At 42.8% G+C, this 23,320-nt stretch overlaps 1 long non-coding RNA gene across 2 annotated transcripts; it reads right to left on the bottom strand.

The window, feature by feature from the left end:
* Window positions 1-4,176: 4,176 nt before the first annotated feature.
* On the bottom strand, window positions 4,177-20,960 carry LOC129203725 (uncharacterized). Of its 2 annotated transcripts, XR_008576128.1 has the most exons (4): window positions 20,753-20,960; window positions 15,926-16,148; window positions 9,382-9,567; window positions 4,177-8,907 (listed from the first exon to the last, which is right to left on the bottom strand). It is a non-coding gene; the product is annotated as an uncharacterized LOC129203725 (long non-coding RNA). The 2 variants fall into 2 exon arrangements; XR_008576127.1 differs by lacking the exon at window positions 15,926-16,148.
* Window positions 20,961-23,320: the final 2,360 nt, after the last annotated feature.

The following is a 23,320-nucleotide window of genomic DNA, read 5'->3' as shown; positions in this document are numbered from 1 at the left end:
CACTTTGTAATCTTTGTAATATTTGTGTATAAATATGACAAGAGAACCAGCATTAGGTGTGCCTGATTAGAGGAACTATCCTCCTGACACCCAGCACTGCAATAAAAGGAAATGCCTGCTTCTTAATGCTAAATTGGTGTTAAGGAGTTTTCTTTTATTCCCGAATTTCCGTGACACCATGCAGCAGCTACAGCAACACATCCCAACCTCAATCTCTGACTTACCAGGCCCACCTATCAGCTGCACAGAGGGTAGGACAGCCATCGCTTCATTCCCCTCCTGGGACCTGTGGTGGCTTGACCTCAGCAGGCTGCCCTGCACCCACCCAGCCACTCCCTTGCTTCCCCCTCCTCAACAGGACAGGTGGAGAAAATAAGCTGGAAATGCTTGTGGGTCAAGGAGATCACTTATGGGCAAAAGGAGACTCAACTTGGGGAAAATTAATGTAATTTGTTGCCAATTAAAATAGAGTTAGATAGTGAAACAAAAATTAAAACACTACCTTCCTCCCACCCTATCCTTTTTCTCAGTCTCACCTTCACTCCTGAATCCTCTACCCCCCTGCTCCCTGAAGGGTGCAGGGGGATGGGGAATGGGGGGCTGCAGTCACTCCATACCGGCTCCTCTCTGCAACTCCTGCCCTCTCATGCCATTCCCCTGCCCCAGCGTGGGCTCTCCACTGGCCGCAGCTTCCTCGGCAGATATCCGCCTGCTCCCGAAGGGGCTCTCCAGAATCTCGGGGGGGGCGGTGGGGGTGGGTAAAGTCCTCCTCCTCCTCCTCCTTTTCCCCCTGCTCTCCCCTCAGGCTTGCAGGGCTGTTTCTTACACTTTTTCCCCTCACTGCCAGGCAGCGTTCTGCCCTTTCCCCAAGGCTGAGGGGCTCAGCTGTGCCCTGCGGTGGGGCCACTAGAACCGGCTGGAACCAGCAGCGTCTAGCCTGGGACAGCCCCGGCCTCTCCTCTCCTCACCGAGACGCCTGCAGCCTCCCGCCAGCACCTGGGTCCAACCCCGGCCAGGCTGAAAAGCAATCTGACAGCCACCACCTTTTCAGGGATTGTGGTATTAGCCAGAAAACCCCGGGAGCGGAGGGGTCCCTGCCGGCCCTGGGGAAAGGCAGGCCACTCCCGCCAGAGGCAGCCTCCAGCTTGCCAGCACGCTGTTTTCTGGAAGATGTGGTTAACGCGCTGACAGAAAGCAGCACAGAGACAGAAATGACAGTTCTTAGAATCAGCATAAATTTCCCTACTTTCCTACCCAAAAAGGCAGTACAAACAGAGCCTTCCATAGCAAATTAATTTTGGGGAAAAAACTTGTGGCAACTTTCCCCAGTGTGATTCAACTCATTGGGGAAGTTTCTGGGAAAGTGGCCTTGCAAGAATTTCAGCCTTTGGGCCTGAAGTAACAGGCAGCAATCAAAACTGAATTAAAATGACCATCGAGCTAAAAGGAGATGCTCCAAGCCACAATGACACCAGCAGCACTCTCTGCTGGGTCTGCGAGGCTGCCTGGTACCGGCACCAAAATCAGGTCATCTTCACCCCTCTGACTGCCAAATCGCCTCCCTTCCCGGCTGAGGCAACCCACTGAGTTCGTGCCTCGCAAGCCGGAGACGTGCACAGGGACTGCTTAAAAGCGAAGCCAGGCCTGGAAGTCTCTCCTCCAGCCCCAACAGCAGCTGCTTAGAGCACAAGCAAGGCCATGCAGAGGGTGGAAATAGTCTTTCCTTACGTGCTCTTCCTGGGCTCCAGGGAAAATCAAGTTCTGCCATTAGGGGAGAGAAAGAAACAAGCCCCTAGCAGAGGCCATTGCTGTAGGACCTGCACTATCGTGCCTTGCTGGCATGGATGCAAGACTGCAGGTGCCGGCAGTCAGCATGGCACCCAGGTGCCAACCGCAGCATCTGCTGGAGGTGTCTCCCTGCCCTCCCACCCCACCTTCATTAACAACTTGCAAGTCGGTTGCCAAAAGAAAGGTGACTCCCCGGGGAAATCCTCTATAGAAGGCACAGGAGGTCTTACGGGTGCAAAAAGCACAGCGCTCCGCAGGCAGCTCTGCAGCCCCCACTCCCCTCCAGCTCCACAGCTTGTCTTTGAAATGGGCTGATGACTGATTATGGGAATCTTCCCCATGCAGTACCCCCACACCATGACATCTCAATCATACCTTCATTTCTTTTTTAAAGTAAAAAATGGTTTTCCTGGCCCAGTATGTTTATCAGTTAGAGTCTGAGCCAGTTATCTGTACAGGTTTACGGTGTGCAGCCTAGAACCGTTAGATTTTTATCGTGTCTTATGAAAATCATACGCAGCTTACTCTTGTAGCTGTATATTACAAGGGAAATGTGTATAGAGAGACTGGTTCTCCTTAGATTACTATCTCTGAATTGATGCTGTATGAGGCACAACTGCTTAAAAGGTTATAACTGATGTAATTTTTGCCATTACAGGTAATTTATGGCTCCTGTGTGTCTGACTTGTCAAATCTTCTTAGAGAGATCAAACAGGTTCTGTTTGTCATATGCATTTATCTAACACTTGTTACTCTGCAAGCTTCAAAACGCAATATTCTTTTCTTAGGTGTCAGTTTTCTCCTGCACGTCTTGCCTCTTAGTCCTTGTAAATGTCCTACTAATGCAAAATGCTGGGGTGCTTCAGCAGCAAATATGACCAATGACTACATCTCTACTGGCATTTTTAAGAGAATTTTTTTTTTTCCTGAGCAAGGCTCCAGTCTTTCAGAGAGGTCTGAAGTTACACACACAGATGTTTTGAAGCTCCAGCTGTGCCTCAAACCTTGCTGCATTATTTTCCCCTCAACTTTGCATAACTCTGAGCTGATCTCTGCTGCTGGGAAAGAAATCCTTCAGGAAAAGTCCTGGAGAACAAAATACCCCTTTCATTGGGTAAGGCAAGGGGATACATCTGTATCTGTGTACATCCTCAGCCCCTGCCCGCACATCACCATACGGCTGAGGAGTTAAGCCCAGTCCTCATGTCCTGCCATGTCTCCATTCTGTTTCCTTGTCTCCCCTTGCTGGAAGTCATATTCCGCTTTACAAGCTCGAGGCTAAACCCCGATCACACACAAGATGACAAAAGTTGTGACCATTTATTGTTCACTCTGCGCAGATTTCACAGCAAACTGAGCTGGGTGTAAAGGCAGGCAGGGAAGCGCAGGAGGGCTCGGTGACAACACCTACGGGGTGGCCGAGGGGAACACAAAGCTCTTGTCTTCTGCCCACACCCTGCTTTCTGCTGTGCGGGCTCTTTGGGGTTACAATAGCTCAGAGGGCATGGCCAACAGAGGCAAAATGCTCACCAGGTAACAGGACGGAGGGAGGAGAGGCATTTTACAAGAGGTCTGGGGATTTTGAGAGGTGTCAGTCTGTATGAACCTCTCCAGCAGAGCTGAGGAGATGGGAGAGGCTGGGTAAAGGACTCACTTCATCCTGTTACCCCAAGCACGAATCACCTGGAAATAAAAGGACGCGCCTCTGTGTCAGGCACAGGAATCTCTGGGCTTACAGAGAGGAAGGGGTATAGGAGAGTTCAGCTGTAACGAGATTCAGCACCATGCAGCCTCACTACATGGGCACGCGGGGTGCTGGTGGGGAAATGAGACGCAGAGGGGCTGACTAAAAGGAGGGTCTCCACTCCCCACTTCCCTCGCAGCACCATGATGCACCCTACCCATGAGGGACAGTGCCTGCTCTGTTCCATGGGCCCTGCTGCCCTGCTCTGTAGTCGTGTCTGTGTGCAATACACCGCATGTGTGAGTAATGTAAAAAGGTAAGGAGCCCAGCAGCATTTGGACACCCTCATGTTTCACATTTACGGACTTTTTACCCATTCTACTGTCAAAAAGCTGCATTTCTCAATGGCTGCGAAGTGTCTGGAAACCACACAGCACGCTCACTGTCGAGGAAAGAACTTTACAGAAGAACTTTGCCAGTTTAACTCTACATTAGGTTTTACCTTCCTGTCAGGTGTGAAATGGCAGTATGATAGGAATCCTAGAGAGCAATAAATTAAATAAATAAAATTAAATAGTAAATAAATAGATATCATTTATTTATTCAATTAAAAATAAATAGAAAATAATAAGTTCTTATTTAAATAATAAATAAAAGAAATAGAAGAACTATACTTACTGAAGGTGAAGTCCTTTGAGTAAATTGATTGAATTGGGTATCTTCACTGACACCTCATTTTCAATCGTACAGAAGTTTTGTGCAGCAAATGGGAAATATTCTGAAACAGTATAAATAATCCCTCAAACCATATATGCAGAACAGAATTTCAGCTGCAAACACACCCAAAATCTAGGATTCTTAAGATCCAAGGATTTTGCACAAAACCACAATATGTATTTGAGAAACATCAGTCTGATTCAGAAATTTCTAATGCCTGCAAAAACTGTTCCTTATATCAGGGAAAACTTTGGTGTTGCTAATTGTTTGAAATGGCTTTAACTTAAGGTAAAAATAAAGCCTGACAATCAGACATAACAATAAACTGTAAATTGCATCCGCATGTTATGATTTACATATCTGACTACAGGAACTGCAGAAGTTAGTTGCAAAACATCACTAACAACCTCATAATTAATATAACTGGCACTCTGTTGGAAATATTGCCCAGCTCTGTGGATGCTTTGCATCCACATCTTTGAATCCATATCTAGAGCGTTTGAAAAAAAAAATCAAGTATATTTATTCAAAATTCATTAAAAGCCTAATAAGTGTTATAATAAATAATTTGCTTCTTCACAGATTAATTTTAACACTGACTTATTTTACCACACTAATAAAATCTATCTCTATCTCAAATATTATTCAAGCTACCTCAGGATCTGCCACTTTTTTTTTCCCTAAGTCTGTCTGTCTGTCTTCTCCCAGTGTCTTAGCTGAGGATCTCTCTTTATCTCTGCCCCAAGCTTTAGGCTATAGCGGTCTCGGATGGCATATCAGAGTCTATTTCTGAGTACTGGAGCAATGTCTCTGACAATATGTATTAGCATTCTGGCACCTTCCTCTAGCTGAAATTTCTATGTGCTTCAGACAATAGACAATGTTAGGAGAGTTGGACAGATGCTAAAGAGCAGCAGTATTAATCTGATCTCGGAAACCATTTCAGTACTGCAAGCAGAAGATGACAGAAGGCAGAAATACCTGAAGAGTCAGCTACAAACTAGAAAGGAGCTGTAAGGTTGAAGATTTTATGAAACAGGAAGAATATTATACTTCCTCTGGGCAGACTGACCCATTCAAATAAACAAAAGGCAAAGGCAACAGAAGAGAACAGGCTCAAAAGTCATGGTTTGGAGCCATATTAGTCAAGACATCAAAATGCGAGGAGTATAAAATAATTTCACTGCCTATATCTGCATGAAGCCGGCCTCTACAGTAGGAGAGAGAGGAGAGACAAGAAAGACTTGTTAATTTATGAGCATAACTACAGCCTTACTGATACTATCAACACTTGCTGGAAACAATCTCCTAATGGGAAAATGAAAATATGTGGTTTATAAAAACATACTGAGGAAGGAGCCAGTGCTCTCATTCAGATAGATTTGATTAAAGGAAATCCATATGTTGTGCCAGACGGACTTGACTACTGTGATAGTTGAGCACAACAGTCCTGGATAATGGACTTCACGCACATGATAGAAATACCAAGTAGATGTGATGCAGTTGATAACACTGACTTTAATTGACAGCATTTAGTTTCAGAAAAAATTTACTGACCAGTTTTCACTCCAGAGGACTAAAGATTGTGGGCTACCAGCAATCTTATGGTTGGGTGCTGTGCTGGATGGTGTTCAGGATTTCACCACCAAAAAGCCTCTCTTGGATGTTTAACAGACATCAACCATGCAAAATATTGATAGAGAGCCTTAGTAGCATATGGCATCTATATTGTATATTTTTGTGATGGCAACAATTTCAGAAGCAGAAAACAGTCCCCCTTAATACAAATAAATTTTTTTTGTTCACCACTGATATATTTACAATCTCTCCACAGACTTGCAGGCCCAAACAATTTACTCTCTAACCCTCCTACAGTTTGCAGAAAGGCTTTGCACACTATTACTCCCATAACCCTTTGAGAAGCTGAACATTAATTTAGGTCATGGGTACAGAGGAATTTCAACTGCCTTATTCATTAGTAGTGGCAAAGACTCATTTTCTCTAAAAACATCTTGACAACTAGATCTACTGGAAAAATATACTTACCTTCCTGTAAAATAGTACCTTTCTTTAAAAACAATTTCAATGAATTAATATCTGCTCTGTGAGGGTTAGAGACCTTACTCTGAAGGCACTTTTGTTTTAAAATCGAGGGCTTTCAGTCTGTGCTTGATGGACTTATATTCTATGAGGTCTAAGAAGAAAAAAATAAGTTATTTCATATGCGCTACTCAGCAATCTATGTATGCAAAAGTTTATAATAGGAAACGTGTGAATCTGATAACCCAAAGAGTAAAATCTACTGATTTATGCCATCAACTGGAATTGTTAGTACAACTTACAAATCAATGCAATCGCATTAGTCCCTGCCACATCAGCCATAGTTTATCGGTAGTTCAGACAGCGCAGCCTCTGTCAAGTCATTCCATAATCACCATCTTGTGTGTTAATACTAGGTGAGAACAGGATAACAGGCAATGGGGAAGAGAGACAAATCGGCGATAAAGGCAGTGTCCCAGAGAGGATGTCCTCTCTGGCCAAATCTCAGCTGCTATCAGAACTGAGGAGGAAGGTGATGGTGCCACAGCACATGGTCTTCAAGGAAGAAGCATTCCCATTTCATTCCTTAGGTAAATTGTAATCTGTCAAGTTTGTTATCATACTAAACTGCAGCTATTTTGTTACCTTGATCTCCTGCTCCCTTCCCCAACCCCAGGGCATTTGCTGGCTTTGTTCCACGTGTCACAGCAGTTATACCAGGAGAGCTCCTGGCACAGTGACTCTCCTCTTTACCCACTGAGTAAACTTACACCGTAGAGCACCACGGACCTGCCTGTCTCAAAGGGGATCTACAAGAACTTCCCTAAGAGGAGCAATAAATAATACCTTCCTTGCTAAAAAGACTCTTTTTCAAAGCTACCCAATCAAATATAACCAAATAACTGTATGAAGTATTAGCACAACCTTAGAGAGTTTCTACTAAGGGAAAGAGAAAGAATGCCTCTTTTTTAGCAGTCTTACTCATTATTCATAGAGTCACATCGAAGGGGTACAGTGCAGTCCCTCACACAAGCTGGTCTGCATGCACAGCTTCATCCAGAAGCACGTGGCCATGTTACCCCGAGATCCAACACAGGCTGTTACGCTCATCTGAACTCAGTAATTACGGCAGGTCTTCCTGCGCCCTCCTGGTACTGCAGTACGTTATACGGTGCAAGCACACTCAGGGCATCCCCTACCTCACAGGCCAAATTCTGCTCCTGGACCTAGACTGGTAGATCCCAGCATGCTCAGATGAACTGTGCCAGTGGGGAATTTAAACTTTGCCTTCCCTGGCACCTGTTGGATACAGGACCCAGAGGCTGATGAAGGAAATAGCAACGACTCAGTCTTGAATTTTTGCGCATGTATTTGCATCTCGTATTAAAAACATCCAAAAGAAATTCCCAATCATTCTGAGGGTTGCATTTCTTAAACAAAAAAATCGAGAACAAAAAGAGACTATAAAATGTGAAGCAATTGTTACCTTACAGATAAGCACCCTGGGGAGAGCTGTTACCCCACCAACAGAATTTCAAATTTAAATACCAGTATTTCTATGCATTTGTTGTTTGGATGCTTGGAGGGGAAAGGTTAATAGAAAACTGACTGAAGTTTGCCCCTTTTGCCTCACGGTGAACAAAAAATACCACTGCCTGTCATCTTCTGTGTCTGGCTAATCACAGGCATCCAAGTATCAGGTAATAAACTGCAATAAATCATGAAGTTAGCTTAAAATCCATCTGATTTCCTAGACTCCAAGCACAATAAATGTAAGTGGGATTGTCTGGATATTTCTATTTTCAACTCTTGTTCTTTTGACATCTAGAGTTCTTAACTTTTCAAGTTGCTCTCTGCAAGGCTGAGGACTAGCCATTTCTTTAGTAGATCTGGATATCTATAGATATTCCTATATTCCTGTAGGTCCAAGAGCTGCATTACCACTCAGTTAAGCTGTATACAACTATTTCTATATCTAGGGTTGCGCATTTTTGCATTACAGAGACCTGTGATCCTGCAAAGATTTATTATAACCCCCCAGTTCACTTCAAGCACTCTAAATGGTTTGACCGAATTTCTCATCAGAGGATTTGTCACAGGGCATAAATTCAGTCTCTGCAGGAGCAGCATCAGGGAGCAGCATGAGCAGGGCTGTGCCACGAGTGGAGACGAGCCAGGAGCCACATGTGACCTGGCACAGGCCGTGCCGTCACTGACAGGGTGCAGTCCCGCCGGGTCTGAACATGGGGCAGAGCCAGGTGGTCATAGCAATGAATCCCATCAACAGCCTCACCCAAGGCAAAATAGTCATAATCAGCCAGTTCCAAGGTCCACCCAGCAGACAAGGGTGAGAGGTAGGACTGGAGACAGGACTACAACATGGATCCGTCCAGAGGGCACAGTCAGAGATAGACGTGGCACAGCATAGCTCAGGCAAGGACTGCATGCCGAGCCCTGAGCTGAAGCAGTGCTCCTGGGCAGAGGGTAGAAGCTGGTCAGGGCTAGTAAGGCTCATTAGTGCCCAAAGGACCCTGACAGCCATAGGCTTCGGAGGAAAAGCTCAGGCACAGTTCAGACCCCCTGAAAATGAAAGAAAACGCTGCCATTGACTTCCGTGAGGTCAGGATCCACTCAACGTCTTTCTTTTCCGGGTCCTGTGACATGCACCTCAAATGCCCCTGGGTCACATATCAAATAAATAGATAAGAGTGATAAAAGTTAACCAAAGCCATGCAACACTCAAAGCACCGCATAGTCACAGCTGTTAAGGATATTAGCACTGTATCAACCACTAACAAAATAAAAATTGCTATTGTGTTTCTGGCCGGCACTGGAAGGTTTTGAAGCTTTTTTCTAAGGCTAGCTTGCCAACAGTGCCATGGGAGCACTAACACGCTGCCATTTCATTTCAAGGCTAATATTGAAATATAGTAAAATTCTGCATTTATACAGAGCTATAAAGGCCAAAGAAAAGATTCCTCTTGCTTTTGGCAAGTTTTGGATCAAGTAGCATATGCATCATTTTCATGTGCGAGAGTGATGTTGCCCTCTGGTGGGTAACTCACAACCAGAACAAAGCCCTTGCTCTCGAGACTCGGCAGATTCAAACAGAAGCAGCCCACATTTTTTGATACTAGAATTTTTGCAAATACCAGGTGATTTAGCTTTGCTGCACCTCGAGGAGGCAGGAGTACAGTGTTAGCCTCTTTTTACAAGGGAAGAGACAAGAGTTACAGGAAGGATGCAGTTTCAGTCCTCATCTCTTTGTAGAATATGGCCCATCGACTTTCCAGTGCAGAATCAGCCCCATCCAACTTTTCCAAGGTCATATAGAAAATCTGTAGGAAAGTTAAATAAAAAGAAAGAAAAAAAAGGGGGGAAAAAAAAAGAGAGAGAGACTCTGAAGTTAAAACCACAAGACTGAAAGAAAAAACAGTCCCTCAAATAGTTACATTTAGTCCTTAAAACCTCTAGATACCAATTATATACCGCAGGCTATGTCTACGTTAATTCTCACCTATATTCATTTATTTGTTTTTCCTCCTTTCATGGAATCAGATTTAATTTTTCTTAAGTAACAGATAAATTACTAGTGTCTGTATTATCAGCACCCTATTAAGAGCAGGGATCCAGCTCGATGCCACTGGGACGTTGTAACATTCCTATCTCATCAGCGATCAGACTAAGGTCTAGGGAGTGAAATTTATCAAATCCCATTGTACAGTGTATCTGGAAGGATGATAAACATGATTAAAATTCATTTCACCAACACAGTTGCTTATATGTATTTGATGTCCTTTTCCTTGGAATGGTTAGACAAATTGCACGGTTCCCTAAAATGAAATTCAGTCTTGGATTTTATACAACATGCCCTGATAATACAAATCAATATTTTGACAAAACACATTTTTGCCTGAAGTTGAAGTATAATGTGTAATGAAATACATTTAAGTACTTTATAATTTATCCTGAGAGCACAATGCATTTGACCAAATGTCATACATCATTCCATAGAAAACTACATGGAATATATAATCTATACTCCTTTAAGAAGCAACTGCATTGAGAGAGTGCACAATTAAACACTTAATATTCAGAAAACATTTCAAATTAAGGATCTGTGTGCAACCTCTTAAAGATATGCATTGTTCTGCACAATTCACCTGCAAGTTCACAGTTTTTTCTCAAGTGCAATATCGTGTTCTGAAATTACTTTCATTTTTAAGACAGAGTACTTTATCTTCTGTGTGTCAACTTGCTTTTGCCATGGACCTCACAAAGCTTTTTTACATATATAGTACAAAAGGAGCCAAAAAACCCCCCAAAGTTTCTGTGGACCTTTCATGTGCTGTGTGACTCTTGTCCAATATCTGTAATGAATGAGGTGGTTTCCTCTGAAATTTCCATGTCCTAGACCCATTTGGCTATTCGCTCTCCAAGAGCTCTCTCACTATGGAGCACGTATAGCAAAAAGTTCACAGGCAGCTGTGGCACAGACAGAAATTTAAACGTTAGTAACTTAACACGTGCCTGTTCCTAAATCCAGTGCGGGCCCAAAGGCATCAAGAACATTTAGGAGCCCGATTCTCCTTCATTTCGCAGGGAGACATGACAACTTGTCTATCTTAATGGGTCTTGGCATCAGTACTATCAGCATGGTCAGGTAAATATACAAGTAGGGATTTAGCCTTTGACTGAACTATGAGCCAGATGAGGTCGTATTTAATGCGAAGACTCAGTAACTCACCAATACACGAAATAAAACAAGCCGTGTATTTTGCTTATTAAGGTTTACTCCATGTAATAACCTGTCTTATTGCAGTCTCATTTACTGCTTTCTTGGCCAAAATAGCCTGGCTGTTAGTCTTTACAAGGAGTTTATCAGAATTCAAGACCTAAATGCCCAGACCATGATCATTACACATGAATTGTTTTCACCAAGGCCAAGACACGAGCGTGTTCAGACAGTACACAAAGATCTGTTGTTAAAACCTTTCCCACTCAAAATGTGATTGTTCTCCAGTTAGGAAGTAATCACTGAAAAGCAAAATCCTACAGATGACACACTGAGTTTTATGTTCACAGAAGGTTAATATATTTTCCATCCTCAGCGGAACTGTAATTTATAGGCAAAAATTCAGCCCTGGTGTAAGCAAGTGCAATTCTTATTGATCTCAATAGGAGATGCACTCATTTATAGCAGGGCTGGTTTTGGAGTCATGTCTGTTTAGTACTAGAATGAATAATATTACAAGACAGGGCATAGGTTCGGTATGTGTTGAAAGCTTTTGCATGTGAATATTAAAATAGCCTGTCTCCACAATAGCAACTATTTTGGGCTGGAGAACACAACATGTGCCAATCTGAGTTGCATAATGCTTTGCGTATCTCGGGGTTCGCTACTCTGAATAGTTCCATACTGAATGGCTGCTTAATCTCTCCGGTACAGTTACTGTATAGATCCTCTATCTAACAGCACGATGCAGCGGTTTGCTCAATAGATGAGCCCTGTATTCACTCTCAAAAGCACAAGCCAGCCTGGAGAGACTGAGGCAGAGCTTCGCTTGAAGAGCACTGTGGCTTATGCTATTTTGGTATGAGTTTAAAGAAAAACACTCACATTTTTTACACATTTGGTTTTCATTTGTTTGAAACAGTTTTGTAGCCTCATAAAAAGACCTACAGTTTCATAAAAGGAAGTTAACTGGTTGTCTTTGGGCAGTAGGAGACTTTTTCATTTATTACTGGGTTATTTTAAGGGCATTAACTGCAGTCAGCCCATGAGCTCTGTTATAGAACTGATTTGATTTAGGGGTTTTTTTTAATTACACTGTGTTTTATTAAAAAAAAAAAAACAAATGTCAGTGTGAAAATACGGGATCTGCAGCCTTTCTTATTACACTGCTCTGGCCTGGAAGGCAGAGCACTGCTTGTGGACTGGCTTGTAAGCCCTTGCGTTGTCCACTGCCAAGCTGCCTCCTGGCTGGCAGCAAGTGTACCCAACAGGAACAGAGGTTCGGGGTGCTGGTGTTCCCATTCAAGCTCTCCTTCCAGCAGCAGGAAGGTGTCTAATTTACCAACACGCTTTCACCTTCCAACAGAAAGAAATCTGACAGCCTGATCTCACCTTCCAGCCCTCAGACCCAAGGGGAAAGCAATTTGACTGTCTAACCTTGTGTTTTGGCAGGGGGAGAGGAAGGGAAGTAACCTGTCCACTACTGCCTTCCCGCTGATAACGTACAGACCTCAGGATGGCCATAACTTACCCAATTAGCCACGGTGCCTGCCATTCTCAAAATATACTGCAAAGACTTTTCTGAAACGGATGATCACAGCACTCAACTCAGGAGTAAAACACATGTGTTTTTCTAAAGCTCAAGGAAACACACATATACTGTGCTCTAAATATGTTTACATTAATGCCTTCTTCAAGACAGCTCAAACAAGCCACTGTGCATAAGCATAAAACATTGGCAGCTACCACTCACCTCATAGGCTTAATCCAGGATAACAAATATATTGAAAGCTTAATTTCCAAGAACCTAGTCTATTCCTTCTTTTTTTAATTAGACTTTTCCATATAATGTATACTATCTCAATAAATTTGCTTTACAGTTATGACTAGAGTGGCTAATGTTGAGCTGTATTAATTCAACCGTACATCAAGGGACAAATTAAGATGTGGACATAGTCCGGATAAGTAGAGTAACAGCCCTGGGAAGGTATATGAAAAGCTGAATGCTTTGCTCGAGAACATAACGAAGAGAAAGAGAAGAGACAAAAAGAAAGAGGAAAGAGAGAAAAATAAGAGAAAAGAAGAAAAAGAGAAGAGGAAAAATAAATTAAGGCAAAGCCACCCAGGGTCTCTTTAACAGGGAGTTTAGCCACTGAATCCAGTCACGGTTCTTTTTGCTCCTGCCTAATACAATGCATCTTTTGGTGCTGCTTTCTCAAATCCTGTCCTATCAGGCAGCGTCACTGTCACATCTTCTCCCAGTAACATCCAAGGAAGCTAAAGGGATTTAGTTCCTAAGCAGAACTTGTGCCTTTGAGTCACACTGGAGTTCAGTCTGGAGGAGACTGTAGTAATGTGGGACAATTATACAAACCCCGGAGCTATTCTCAGCTATATCTAGATGTTTACAAAATAAAGCAATTTTGAAGTCTAGATTTTACCCTGGACTATGGGAGGCAGTGGAGAGGGTCAGAAAGAACAGGAGAGAAACATTTTAGATGAGAAATTGAAGATCCGTTTGCCTTAGTTTTGACTGACAATTCTTTTTTTTAATGAGAAGCTACTCTAGCTAAGTAAAGGGGCAGAAGGCATATGAAACTCATACCCAAAATCTGAGACCCCTGTCGAGTGAACAAGCAACTATAAGGCATATTATCCTTAATGTTTCTGTGGAGGGGAAAAAAAAAAAAAAAAAGTAAAAACATAAGCGACAGAGGACTTTTAGTTGGTTACCAAAGGGATGGACCTCAAATCTTCTCTAACTTGTCCAGTACACCCAGGGTGATAGGACAAGCAGTAAACTTGAGAGACCTGCAAATGAATATCAGCCTGGCGCCAAAATCTCAGCAGCTGGAAATTGATGCAACAAGGGCAATCAGCACTTCTGGACACTTGGGGCTGTTAAGGTAACTTAAAAAGTGAGCACAGCAGACATTACAAACAGTACACACAGTATCCAAAAAGGTCATTTGGCTTCAATATACTACAGATTGGTCTTGCTCAGACCTGATTACTCATCATGTGGATCTGAGGGAGATTCCTGTATAGTCTGTTATACTAAAGGCCCTGCTCCTTGTCCCATCAAAGACAACTGCAAACTTCACTGACTTCAGCCAAGCAAGAGCAAGGTTGATAGCTACAGGCTTCCTTAAAGCATAGGAAGGTTCTGCTGTGAGTGAAAAATCAGGGCTTGCTGTATGATGTACTGAGCATAGGACAAAAAGATGTTTTGCTTTGCAGGATAATGGAAGCCCTTCTTTTACAGGAACCAAGTTCCATATCTGTTCTGTCCAGCCAGAGTTTTAAAAAAATCTCACACATGCATGTCAGCTATTGAATGATGTTGTTTAAAGCTAGAAACTGTGAGCTGTTAGTCTTTAAAGAATACACAGACGGGCAAGAAATTCCACTGAGTGATTTATAAGCAGGTGGAAGAGAAAGTGGAAACTTCTGTGAATCTTGGTCGTGATCCAGTTCAGAGCCTTATTTTGATGGAGGGCTCCCTCTTCTGGATTTTGATTGAAGCATATTTCCCGAATTCCAAACCGGTTTATTTTTTCCAATGCAATTGAAAGGTGTTTTCAACTAGAAAAAGCATCAGGGAGAGAGCCTCTATGTGCTCTTATAGCCCAACAGTCCCTCTGCTGCATACGCACTGCGGGGATCTGGGCTTTGGGCAGCACGTCCAACTGCACCTGCCCCACAGACCAGACGGAGAAAACAGGAGCTGCCACTGAGTCTTTAGGTTTTAATTTGCATATTTAAGTTAATAGGTGTCCCAGGCACAAGGGGGAGGGTTTACTTTAGCTTACGATTCTTTATTTTTCTTGCTTTCTAAACGCAAGTTTTGGAGAATTACATCATTAAGAAATAGCCTTAGTTGTGACAGTTCCTGGGAACTCTACTTCTGGACAAGAACGCTTTCAAGATAAGCAGCTCAAAAAGAAAAATATATATTTGGCTGGAAGTTCTCCAGTGACAGGAAAAATAGCCTTTTAGTCCTTTATACAAATCAAAATAGTCTTACGTGAAAAAATCCTCCCTAATCTGTGGGGAATTTCCTCCCCCATAGGAATTCCTTCTGAAAACAGACACTTCCTGAATGGCAGGTGGGACTGCTAGAAACTGAAACTGCATCTTTGAATAATTTACATTTCTTAAGGGGAACAGCCTTTTCAGGCGGAAACCTGCTTCAATGAACATTTTCCTTTAATACAGCCAGAGTTTAATACCCCAGTGCAAATACATCTGTAAGACTATGACTACAGATTATTATCGTGGCCAGAGGGGAATTCATTATTTCAGAATAGCACAAGAATGCAAGCGAAACTGAAGATAAAAGTATCAATAATCCATATTGCTCTGTGGCCTGAAAAGGAGTCACATCTCTCTGATTTTAGAGAGTGAACATAACAGTGTTTTGTTTAAATGGAATAACAATCCAATTTGAAGTAAACAGTTCAAATTCAGCAACTACAGACACTATAATGAAGGATGTGACAAAAGCTGTACATCCTTTTATCAGAGATTCACACACACTTCTTCCAGATATAATATTGCAAGCCTTTGCCTTCTAATGTTGTTACTGCCCACAAGACAGCATTCACCTAGACCAACTATTCCCTGGCTTCTTTTCCTGCAGATTAGCAAATAGCAATCAGCCCTGCCAACACCTGGGTCAATGAGATCTGCAGGCTGTTTACTGGGAGCTCCCAGACCCACCTGCAGGCCCTCTGTCCTGGTTTGACCCCAGCCGGCAGCTAAGCACCACACAGCCGCTCACCCAGCAGGATGTGGGGGAAGAGAATTGGAAGGGTAGAAGTGAGAAAACTCATGGGTTGAGATAAGAACAGTTTAATAACTGAAAATAGTAATTAATAATAATCATAATAAGGAAAATAACAAAGAGAGAAATAAAAGCCAAGAAAGTCAAGTGATGCAAATGAAAAATAAGTACTCACCACCAACCAACTGATGCCCAGCCAGTCCTTGAGCAGCAGCCCCCCGGCCAACTTTCACCTAACTTTATGTGCTGAGCATGACATCAGTTGGTATGGAACATCCCTTTGATCAGTTGGGGTCAGCTGTCCCGGCTGTGTTCCCTCCCAGCTTCTTGTCCACCCCCAGCCTCCTCACTGGTGGGGTGGTGTGAGAAGCAGAAAAGGCCTTGGCTCTGTGTAAGCACTGCTCAGCAGTAATGAAAACATCCCTGTGTTATCAACTCTGTCTTCAGCACAAATCCAAAACACAGCCCCATACCAGCTACTATGAAGAAAATTAACTCTACCCCAGCCAAAACCAGCACACCCTCAGACCTCACTCTGGCAACCACCAACTGAAAACACCCCAGCTTGCGCCAGATGCCTCCCTGTCCTAGGTGCTCTGCAGCCACATCAAAAGAAAGAGTGCCAATCCCAACAGGTTTGTCATTTGAGAGATGGGATATATAAAGTGTATGAGGAAAAACACTTAATGCCAAGCAGCAGAGTGGATGGAAAGCCAGGAACAGAGCATGGGCTTCTTGGGAACAAGCTCAGTGCTCTCCGCAGAGCCACAGCCCTTAAATTGAGGCCACAGTCACAGAAGGGGTTATAAAAAGGCATCCAATGGAACACAGCTACCTCAAGCTTAAGCAGAAATACATATTTTGGGTAAGAGGTCCCCACAATTTCCAGCATTAAAAAGAAAAAAAAAAAGAAAAAACAGCCAAGAACTGTAAGCCAAGTTCCTAACTTCTAACTAATGTCATCACTATTAATAAAAATGTTGCTGGCTCATTTTTTCCCCTTCTGCTGAACAGCTATAACTCTGGAAGGAATTATGCTGTAGGTTTTGGGGTGGGTTTTTTACTGCTATTATCATAATAATGTGGAAGAAGGAGAAAAGTCGTGCTGTATACTAATTTCCCATTAGTTAACTTTGCCAGGAGAAAGATCACAGCAGATTTTGGCCAGTGTTGTAAGAACAGGGCTCTTGGTTCTGAGACAATAATTAAAAAAATAAATAAATGTCCCACTATTTTCTTACTACAGTGTTGCAAAGTTTGTAGTATATTTTAAAAAGTTCATTTTCAGACTTATATAACTTGGTGGTGTTACAGCAGTATTTTTGAGCAACCAAAAAAGTTTTTAGTCCCTTCCAGTGCACCCTGATTTATCTTTAGTAAGGCTTTGTGTTCGTCTTTCCTTGGAGCAGAGTTGCACAATGCTACCAACCTTCACCAGGGCTTTGGGCTGCAGTCCTCCCATGCTTAAGCATATCTGCCTGGACATGCAGACCCTGCAGTGGGCTCCCTCCAGAGCAATGACAACTTTAACCATTTGATAAGCTCTGTGACACACAGTATTTAAAAAAAAAAAAACAAACTATTAAAAACAATAGAACAAACTAAATGGGCATCAGTCACATGTTTAACTCTCCCACAGAGAAAATCTGAGAGGACTATCTGCATTTGCTTTCTCTCAGGTCATCTGCCTCCATCAGTGTCTCAGGTCAGCCTGTTTGCTGGCAATGCTGGGAATTCACACCTCGAGATAGGAATCAAGGCAGTTGTTAATATTCAGTAGTCCTCTCTGCTGGTAATTCCAACTTCTGACCAAACTTACTTTGTGACAAGAAACAAGGTTTTCAAAAATAATACCTATCCTACATCACCTCTCTGGGGAGCTATTGTGTTGCTTTCCTCCTGCCCTTCCCCACAAATGGCCAAGGCACTGACATGGGAAAATCCCACACCATATTCATTACATTGTTACCACTCAGGGTTTTTATCATCCTGAAACATAGGAGCTCCATTCTGTCACACCCACAAGAACCTCATTCAAGAAAACAGTATAGGGGGAGTTGCTGGCAAAAAGCTTCAGGCTGCAAGAAGAGTTGTTGAGCTGTCCCTTATTCCTTGCAAGATTCCCATTAGCTGTGAGAACATGTGCCAGGGATGGGCTGTTATTCCTTCCCAGTCTCTTCACATATCCTCCTAGGTCCCTATGGCTATTAGTGGTGATGTCCATTCCCATGCTGACCCTGGGTGGGCTCTCACTTATTCCCCTACTGTCCTTACAACGCTTACTTTCTCCATTTCTTCGGTTGTACCCTCCTATGACAACCCTTACTAATAGTTCCTAATTTCCCACGCTGCTTCTCCTCCACTCCCACCATCACCACCACCACCACCGTCTCCTGGTCCCCACTGGTCTGTGGCTATATCCTCTCTGCTCTTTCTTCATTTACTTCAGCAGGGTAAAGCAGGGCAGAGCAGGGCAGGGCACTGGGACAACAGAAAGCCAGAGATCTGGGATGACTTTGCCGCCTTTTATGCCTCGTATACCCAGCATCATCAAAAGACACAGGCCAAGCCATCAATTAGCATCTACCACCATCTGCATCCACAGCACAAGGTCTGTTGTGGCCCCAGAGCATCATAGCAATATCATTGCTTCAACTTGGTAATAAAGGTAGTGACTTGGGAATTGTTTTCTAATCTATGCTATAAAATATGAAAAAATATTAGCCAATTTGTAGCTTTTTTTTTTTCCTCATTCAAAATGGATGCCAGTGCCACAGGAGCTTAAGAGCTGCTTCAAATTATTCACAAGAGGAAATAAAACTGGTTTTCACTTACTGCAATCCTATGGCCAGCAACATAGCTGCTATTTTATAGTCCAGGAGCAAACCTAAGACATAGGTGGGACACAGAAACTGATGGGAACATCCCTAACCCTGCAAAATAGTAGAGTGCAGGGATAACAGGACACTGGGGAACAGGAGGCCAATTTAATGGGGATATGGGAATCAAATGGGGTGGGAGGTGGAAACAGTAAGCAGCCAGCACAACAGCTGCATGTTAAAAAGTGTATATGAGGCTCGAGAGTAACCGTGAGAGCATCTACCTCTAAAACAAAAAAAATTAAAACCAAGGCAAAAGATGTCTTTTACTATATCTTGGGATTTTTGAAGGTCTGAGTTACGATCTCTGGACACAGAAATTTAGTTGTCCTACAGTCATGTTCTACACATACCATCCTCACTAGATCAGGTATCCACACGGTACAAGCTATCATGAAAACAGGATTTGTTTTAGTTAACAGATTCCTTTGTGATCGAGGGAGTAGGAGGTAGCATCAACCTGACTTTCCCCACTGTCTTTCATCGGACCTCAGCCAACACAGAACTCACTCAGCAATTTGCCTCCAACACAGCAAAGAAAACTGAAAGATAAAAAGCCATGGACTATCATATGATCTTCAGGAGGGGGGGGTAAAAAGGCACAGAAGAATGCAATGAGATTTGTTAAGATTCCTAAGCGACATTCTTCAGCTCATGGTTTTAGAAACTTGAAACAAACAATGCACATTCAGTCCATGGACAAAACCCCGGCACAGGAGAAATACCCAGAGTCACAAAACATACAATTTTGGAGACACGTGCATTTTCCATTTCAGACATCAGCCTTGGAAAGCACTGGGCAGAAGTCTCAGTAGCAGGGTAGAACATGGAAATGTGCTTTCATTTCCCTCAGAGGAGTACCTCTAAATCTGGAGATAAAGACTAACTCTTTCATCCCTGCTGTGATCTTGGCTTTGCAAAACCTTTCTGCTGCTTGCAGCAATTGAACTAGTTTCCAAAAAAAATGCATGCTCTCTCTCTCCCTTTCCTACAGTTGATGCATTGGTACGGTTGACTAATGGATGAATCCAGCATTCAACACCAGACCTGATCCCAGAAGAGGTGCTTGGCCTCTCTTATTGCGTATAAGAAGTTTCCCTTACTGAACCGCCCTTTGCTCATATGCGTGTACATTAAGGACGAGCTCAGCCAGGGACCTCAGCATGCTCTTTAGTAGCTAATAAGATTGAACTTACTGTTCTCAACACTTGCCTGGTGGCACAGCTGGTGATGCTACCCTTTAATTCCCATTATAATGGAGAGAAAGCAAAATTTCCCAGACAAGGTGTGAAATGGAGAAGGTTCACCAGGACATTAATCATCTGTAGTCACCCTTAATTCCCTTAAGGTAGCCTGCATCAATTCTGCTAACCATGCAGAATATTGAGACACTGTCCCTGCAACCATTCCTGGCCACTCTGCTGCTTTCTGCCACCCTGCTGAAAGCCCTTTGGGACACCCAGGCCAGGCCATCTCCTCTGAGCTGTGTTTCAATATCCCTGGTTACCTCAGAGTCAGGCTTCGAGGTGGGAGTATTGACTTAGTGCTTAGAACAGAGATATTCACTCTCTGCCATCTCTTTTATTCCCCCCTGTAGGCAGTTTTCTACTCCAACAGAAAGCTTTTTTCCTTGTGGGTGAAATGAGGAAGTCACTTCAACAGTACACGGTATAGTAAATAATGAAGCAGAAACCTCTCCAGCTTCCACTTTTCTTCATCATCTCTGTTTTGTGCCTTTCAGCTTTAAAACCAGCTTGTGGGAATGCTTCTGGACATCTGTCATACATCTGGGCAGACATAATTATTACATTCAAATATTACTGTGGACATTGCATAGTCTTTATGAAGTGGCAGATCTATTTTTTGCGTAGATTTTCCTGTGCAATGTTTATACAAGTCCTCTGAGCCACATGGCTGCATAAGTCTCCTGCTTCGTCCAGAGCCCATGATGGACTGCTGAACTAGAGAAAGGCTATTTGGTTTTACCACTCTTATTCAGTTTGTGGTATTAAAAGCACACCTTTCCTCCTGCTGATCTAAGCACAGAATTATGAATCCTAACAGGCTTTTCTACAGTACTCATCACTCCTTTGTGGGAGTCCTCCAGCACATCATGAACTTACCTAACATACTTGCAACGTGCGTGTTCATCTCTCAGTTCCACAGCTGAGAAATAGGGAGATGTTGAAAATGTACAAGTTATCACAGAAGTCCGGAGTTGTGCATACTGGATACAAAGGACAGAACCCCTTCAATTCAAGTGCTTCCTTAAATGTGCTTTGTGTGGATCAGCCCCCAACGGTACCTTGAAAGAATCTTAGTTCCTGCCAATTGCTGCAAGAAATTAAACAAATTTAATACAGGTTGCAAAGAACAAAATTATTATTCATCCCCCTCTTCCCATCATGTAATAAATGAGGTTGATATCTCACAGTAAAAAGAACACATATCATGTATTTAAATGATAGCATTACGATCAGGAGTCAAAGTAAAGTTGCAAGGATAAATTCTGACATCTCGTAACTTTTGACTTTGCATACATATTAATGTTTTATGAACACAATTTTCTGTTTATAAGTTTCCTACAAAATGAGCAAGCCAAAAATGCCAAAGCTTCCTTATGTGGCATCACACCAGTGCCTATGAGGGCACAAAATTCAGATGCCCCACAAGCCACTCTCACTTGAGCTACCCAAGGGAGAGAGCAGCACTAAGGAATCACCTCCTGCTAGTGCTACAGGAGGATGAGACTCTGAGTTTCTCAGCCATTTCCAAAAATCAAAGGTAGGAGTTCTGGGTTCTGCCCTGGGTGCTAATCCAAGAGTTCACAGATCTCCTACCAGGGGTCTCCCACCATCCAGTTCAGCTGTTCCACCAGGTTACCTCCAACCTGTCCCTGTCTCAGTCCTTTCTGAGATGGGGACACAGATTATTTTTCTGGGGGTGGAGGTCTTTTATTTGCCAATCCATACCCTTTTCTTTGACATTTTTCCCAGTTCTGATCCAAATTTCTCCTCCAAACCTTCAGTCAAATGCTCTCAGTTCACTTCCCTGCACCCCCAGCAGATGAAATCAAAAGATGGATGCAAAAGATATATCAGTGAATCTCTGACTTGAGGGAAGAGTGAAGTTCTTTAGTTCTGCTCACATAACCATATTTCAGCAACAGCAAAGGTAAGGGCTGGGATTTGGGCACCTTCTGGAGAGCCAAACAGGGAATGAACTGTAGACCAAAAAAACCACAGTAAAAACAGTTTCTAATAAACCTGGAAGGGAAAGGACAGAAAGTCTCCAGTGCTTTGGATAAATTGGATGCTTACAAATCATATAAGAACTACAAATGCCCTAGGATATCACCCAAACATTTATCTTAATGTTTTCATGGCTGGCTGCTGCCCCTTTTGGCAGACGCAGTCTCTGTCCTACCTGTGTGCTCCCACCACCTCGTTGGCACTGGCAGTGTTTAGTTCCCTGAATAGTTTCGGTAGAGGATCAGACAGCCTTGTGCCAAGGCAAGGGTAGAAACATGCCTGTGATGATGGGAAGCAGGGGAAGCAGAATTGCCCCTTTTGGGAGCACCTTCCTATGGTATCTGCTTACAAACATGCTATCAGACCAAACCCTGAGTTCCATTACAGTGCCCGAGTGCTTGGGATATATTTTGTGAAACCAATAATGTAGGATTATTTCAAACTATATTTTATGGAGATTTAAAATGGGGCTTCTAGAGCTCTACTATAATGGAAACTGTGATTAAAGCCCCCCAAGAAGTCCTACTCCCAAAACTTCAGTTCCACTTCCTAATTGGTTACCAAGATTAGCCTCTCTAGAGGTCAGCACAATATCAAGAAATAATTAAAAAAAAAAAAAAAAATCTTTGTTTGACTGCTCTGTGTATACAGCGGATTTCAATGAGAAATGCTGGAACAACCTTATTGTTGGTAAATTTTCACAGCAAAAAATACATAGGTTTTTTTATGTAACATGAAAAAGATTGGAGGGATGGTGTCATAATTCCCATTATATGACATTGTAGAGGAAGTGACATTTGTAAAACATTTGTTTGTAGACATGAATTAATAGTGCCTATACTGTCCTGTTTGTGACTTTTTCTGTTGAAATACTGGTGCCATTAACACATAATCAGAACTTATCAAGGAGTCAGATCCTAAAGCCCTTATTCCCCTTTGTTTTGCTCACATTCAGGGATATTTCCCAATGAATTTTTCAAGTTCCAAGAATTTTGTTTGAGCATAATCGCAGCAAATTACGTAACAAATTCCCCTCTAGCCATGTTCGGAAAAGATTCAGTAAAACTAAAATAGTATCCATGTTTTGGCCCCAAAAGAACAGGTCCGAGTATAGACAAGGAAGTCTTCCTGTAGAGCTGCAAGAAAAAAAAAATATCTAAGAGTTTAACTGATTAAATATTTGTGTGACAAACCTGACTTTATGGGGCACTCCAGATCTCCCACCGATGTCAGCGAAGCAGGCAAAGCTGCTAGGCTGGGACTCTCCAGAAGCCAGCGCTGTGCATGAGTTTTGCTTCAGTATTCATTTGTTCTACAAATCTGTTGAAAATGTCTGGAGTTTTCCATTTCCCCTGGTACTTCTGAGGAAGAAAAAAAGAGATTCATAATTTTCCAGCACAGAAAAGATTCACAAGATTTTTAAGCATGTAAAGTAATTGA

This window comes from Grus americana, chromosome 2 (genome assembly GCF_028858705.1).
Source record: "Grus americana isolate bGruAme1 chromosome 2, bGruAme1.mat, whole genome shotgun sequence".
Classification (NCBI taxonomy): Eukaryota; Metazoa; Chordata; class Aves; order Gruiformes; family Gruidae; genus Grus; species Grus americana.
The sequence above is the reverse complement of the archived record's forward strand: the minus strand, read 5'-3'. Positions and strand labels throughout refer to the sequence as shown.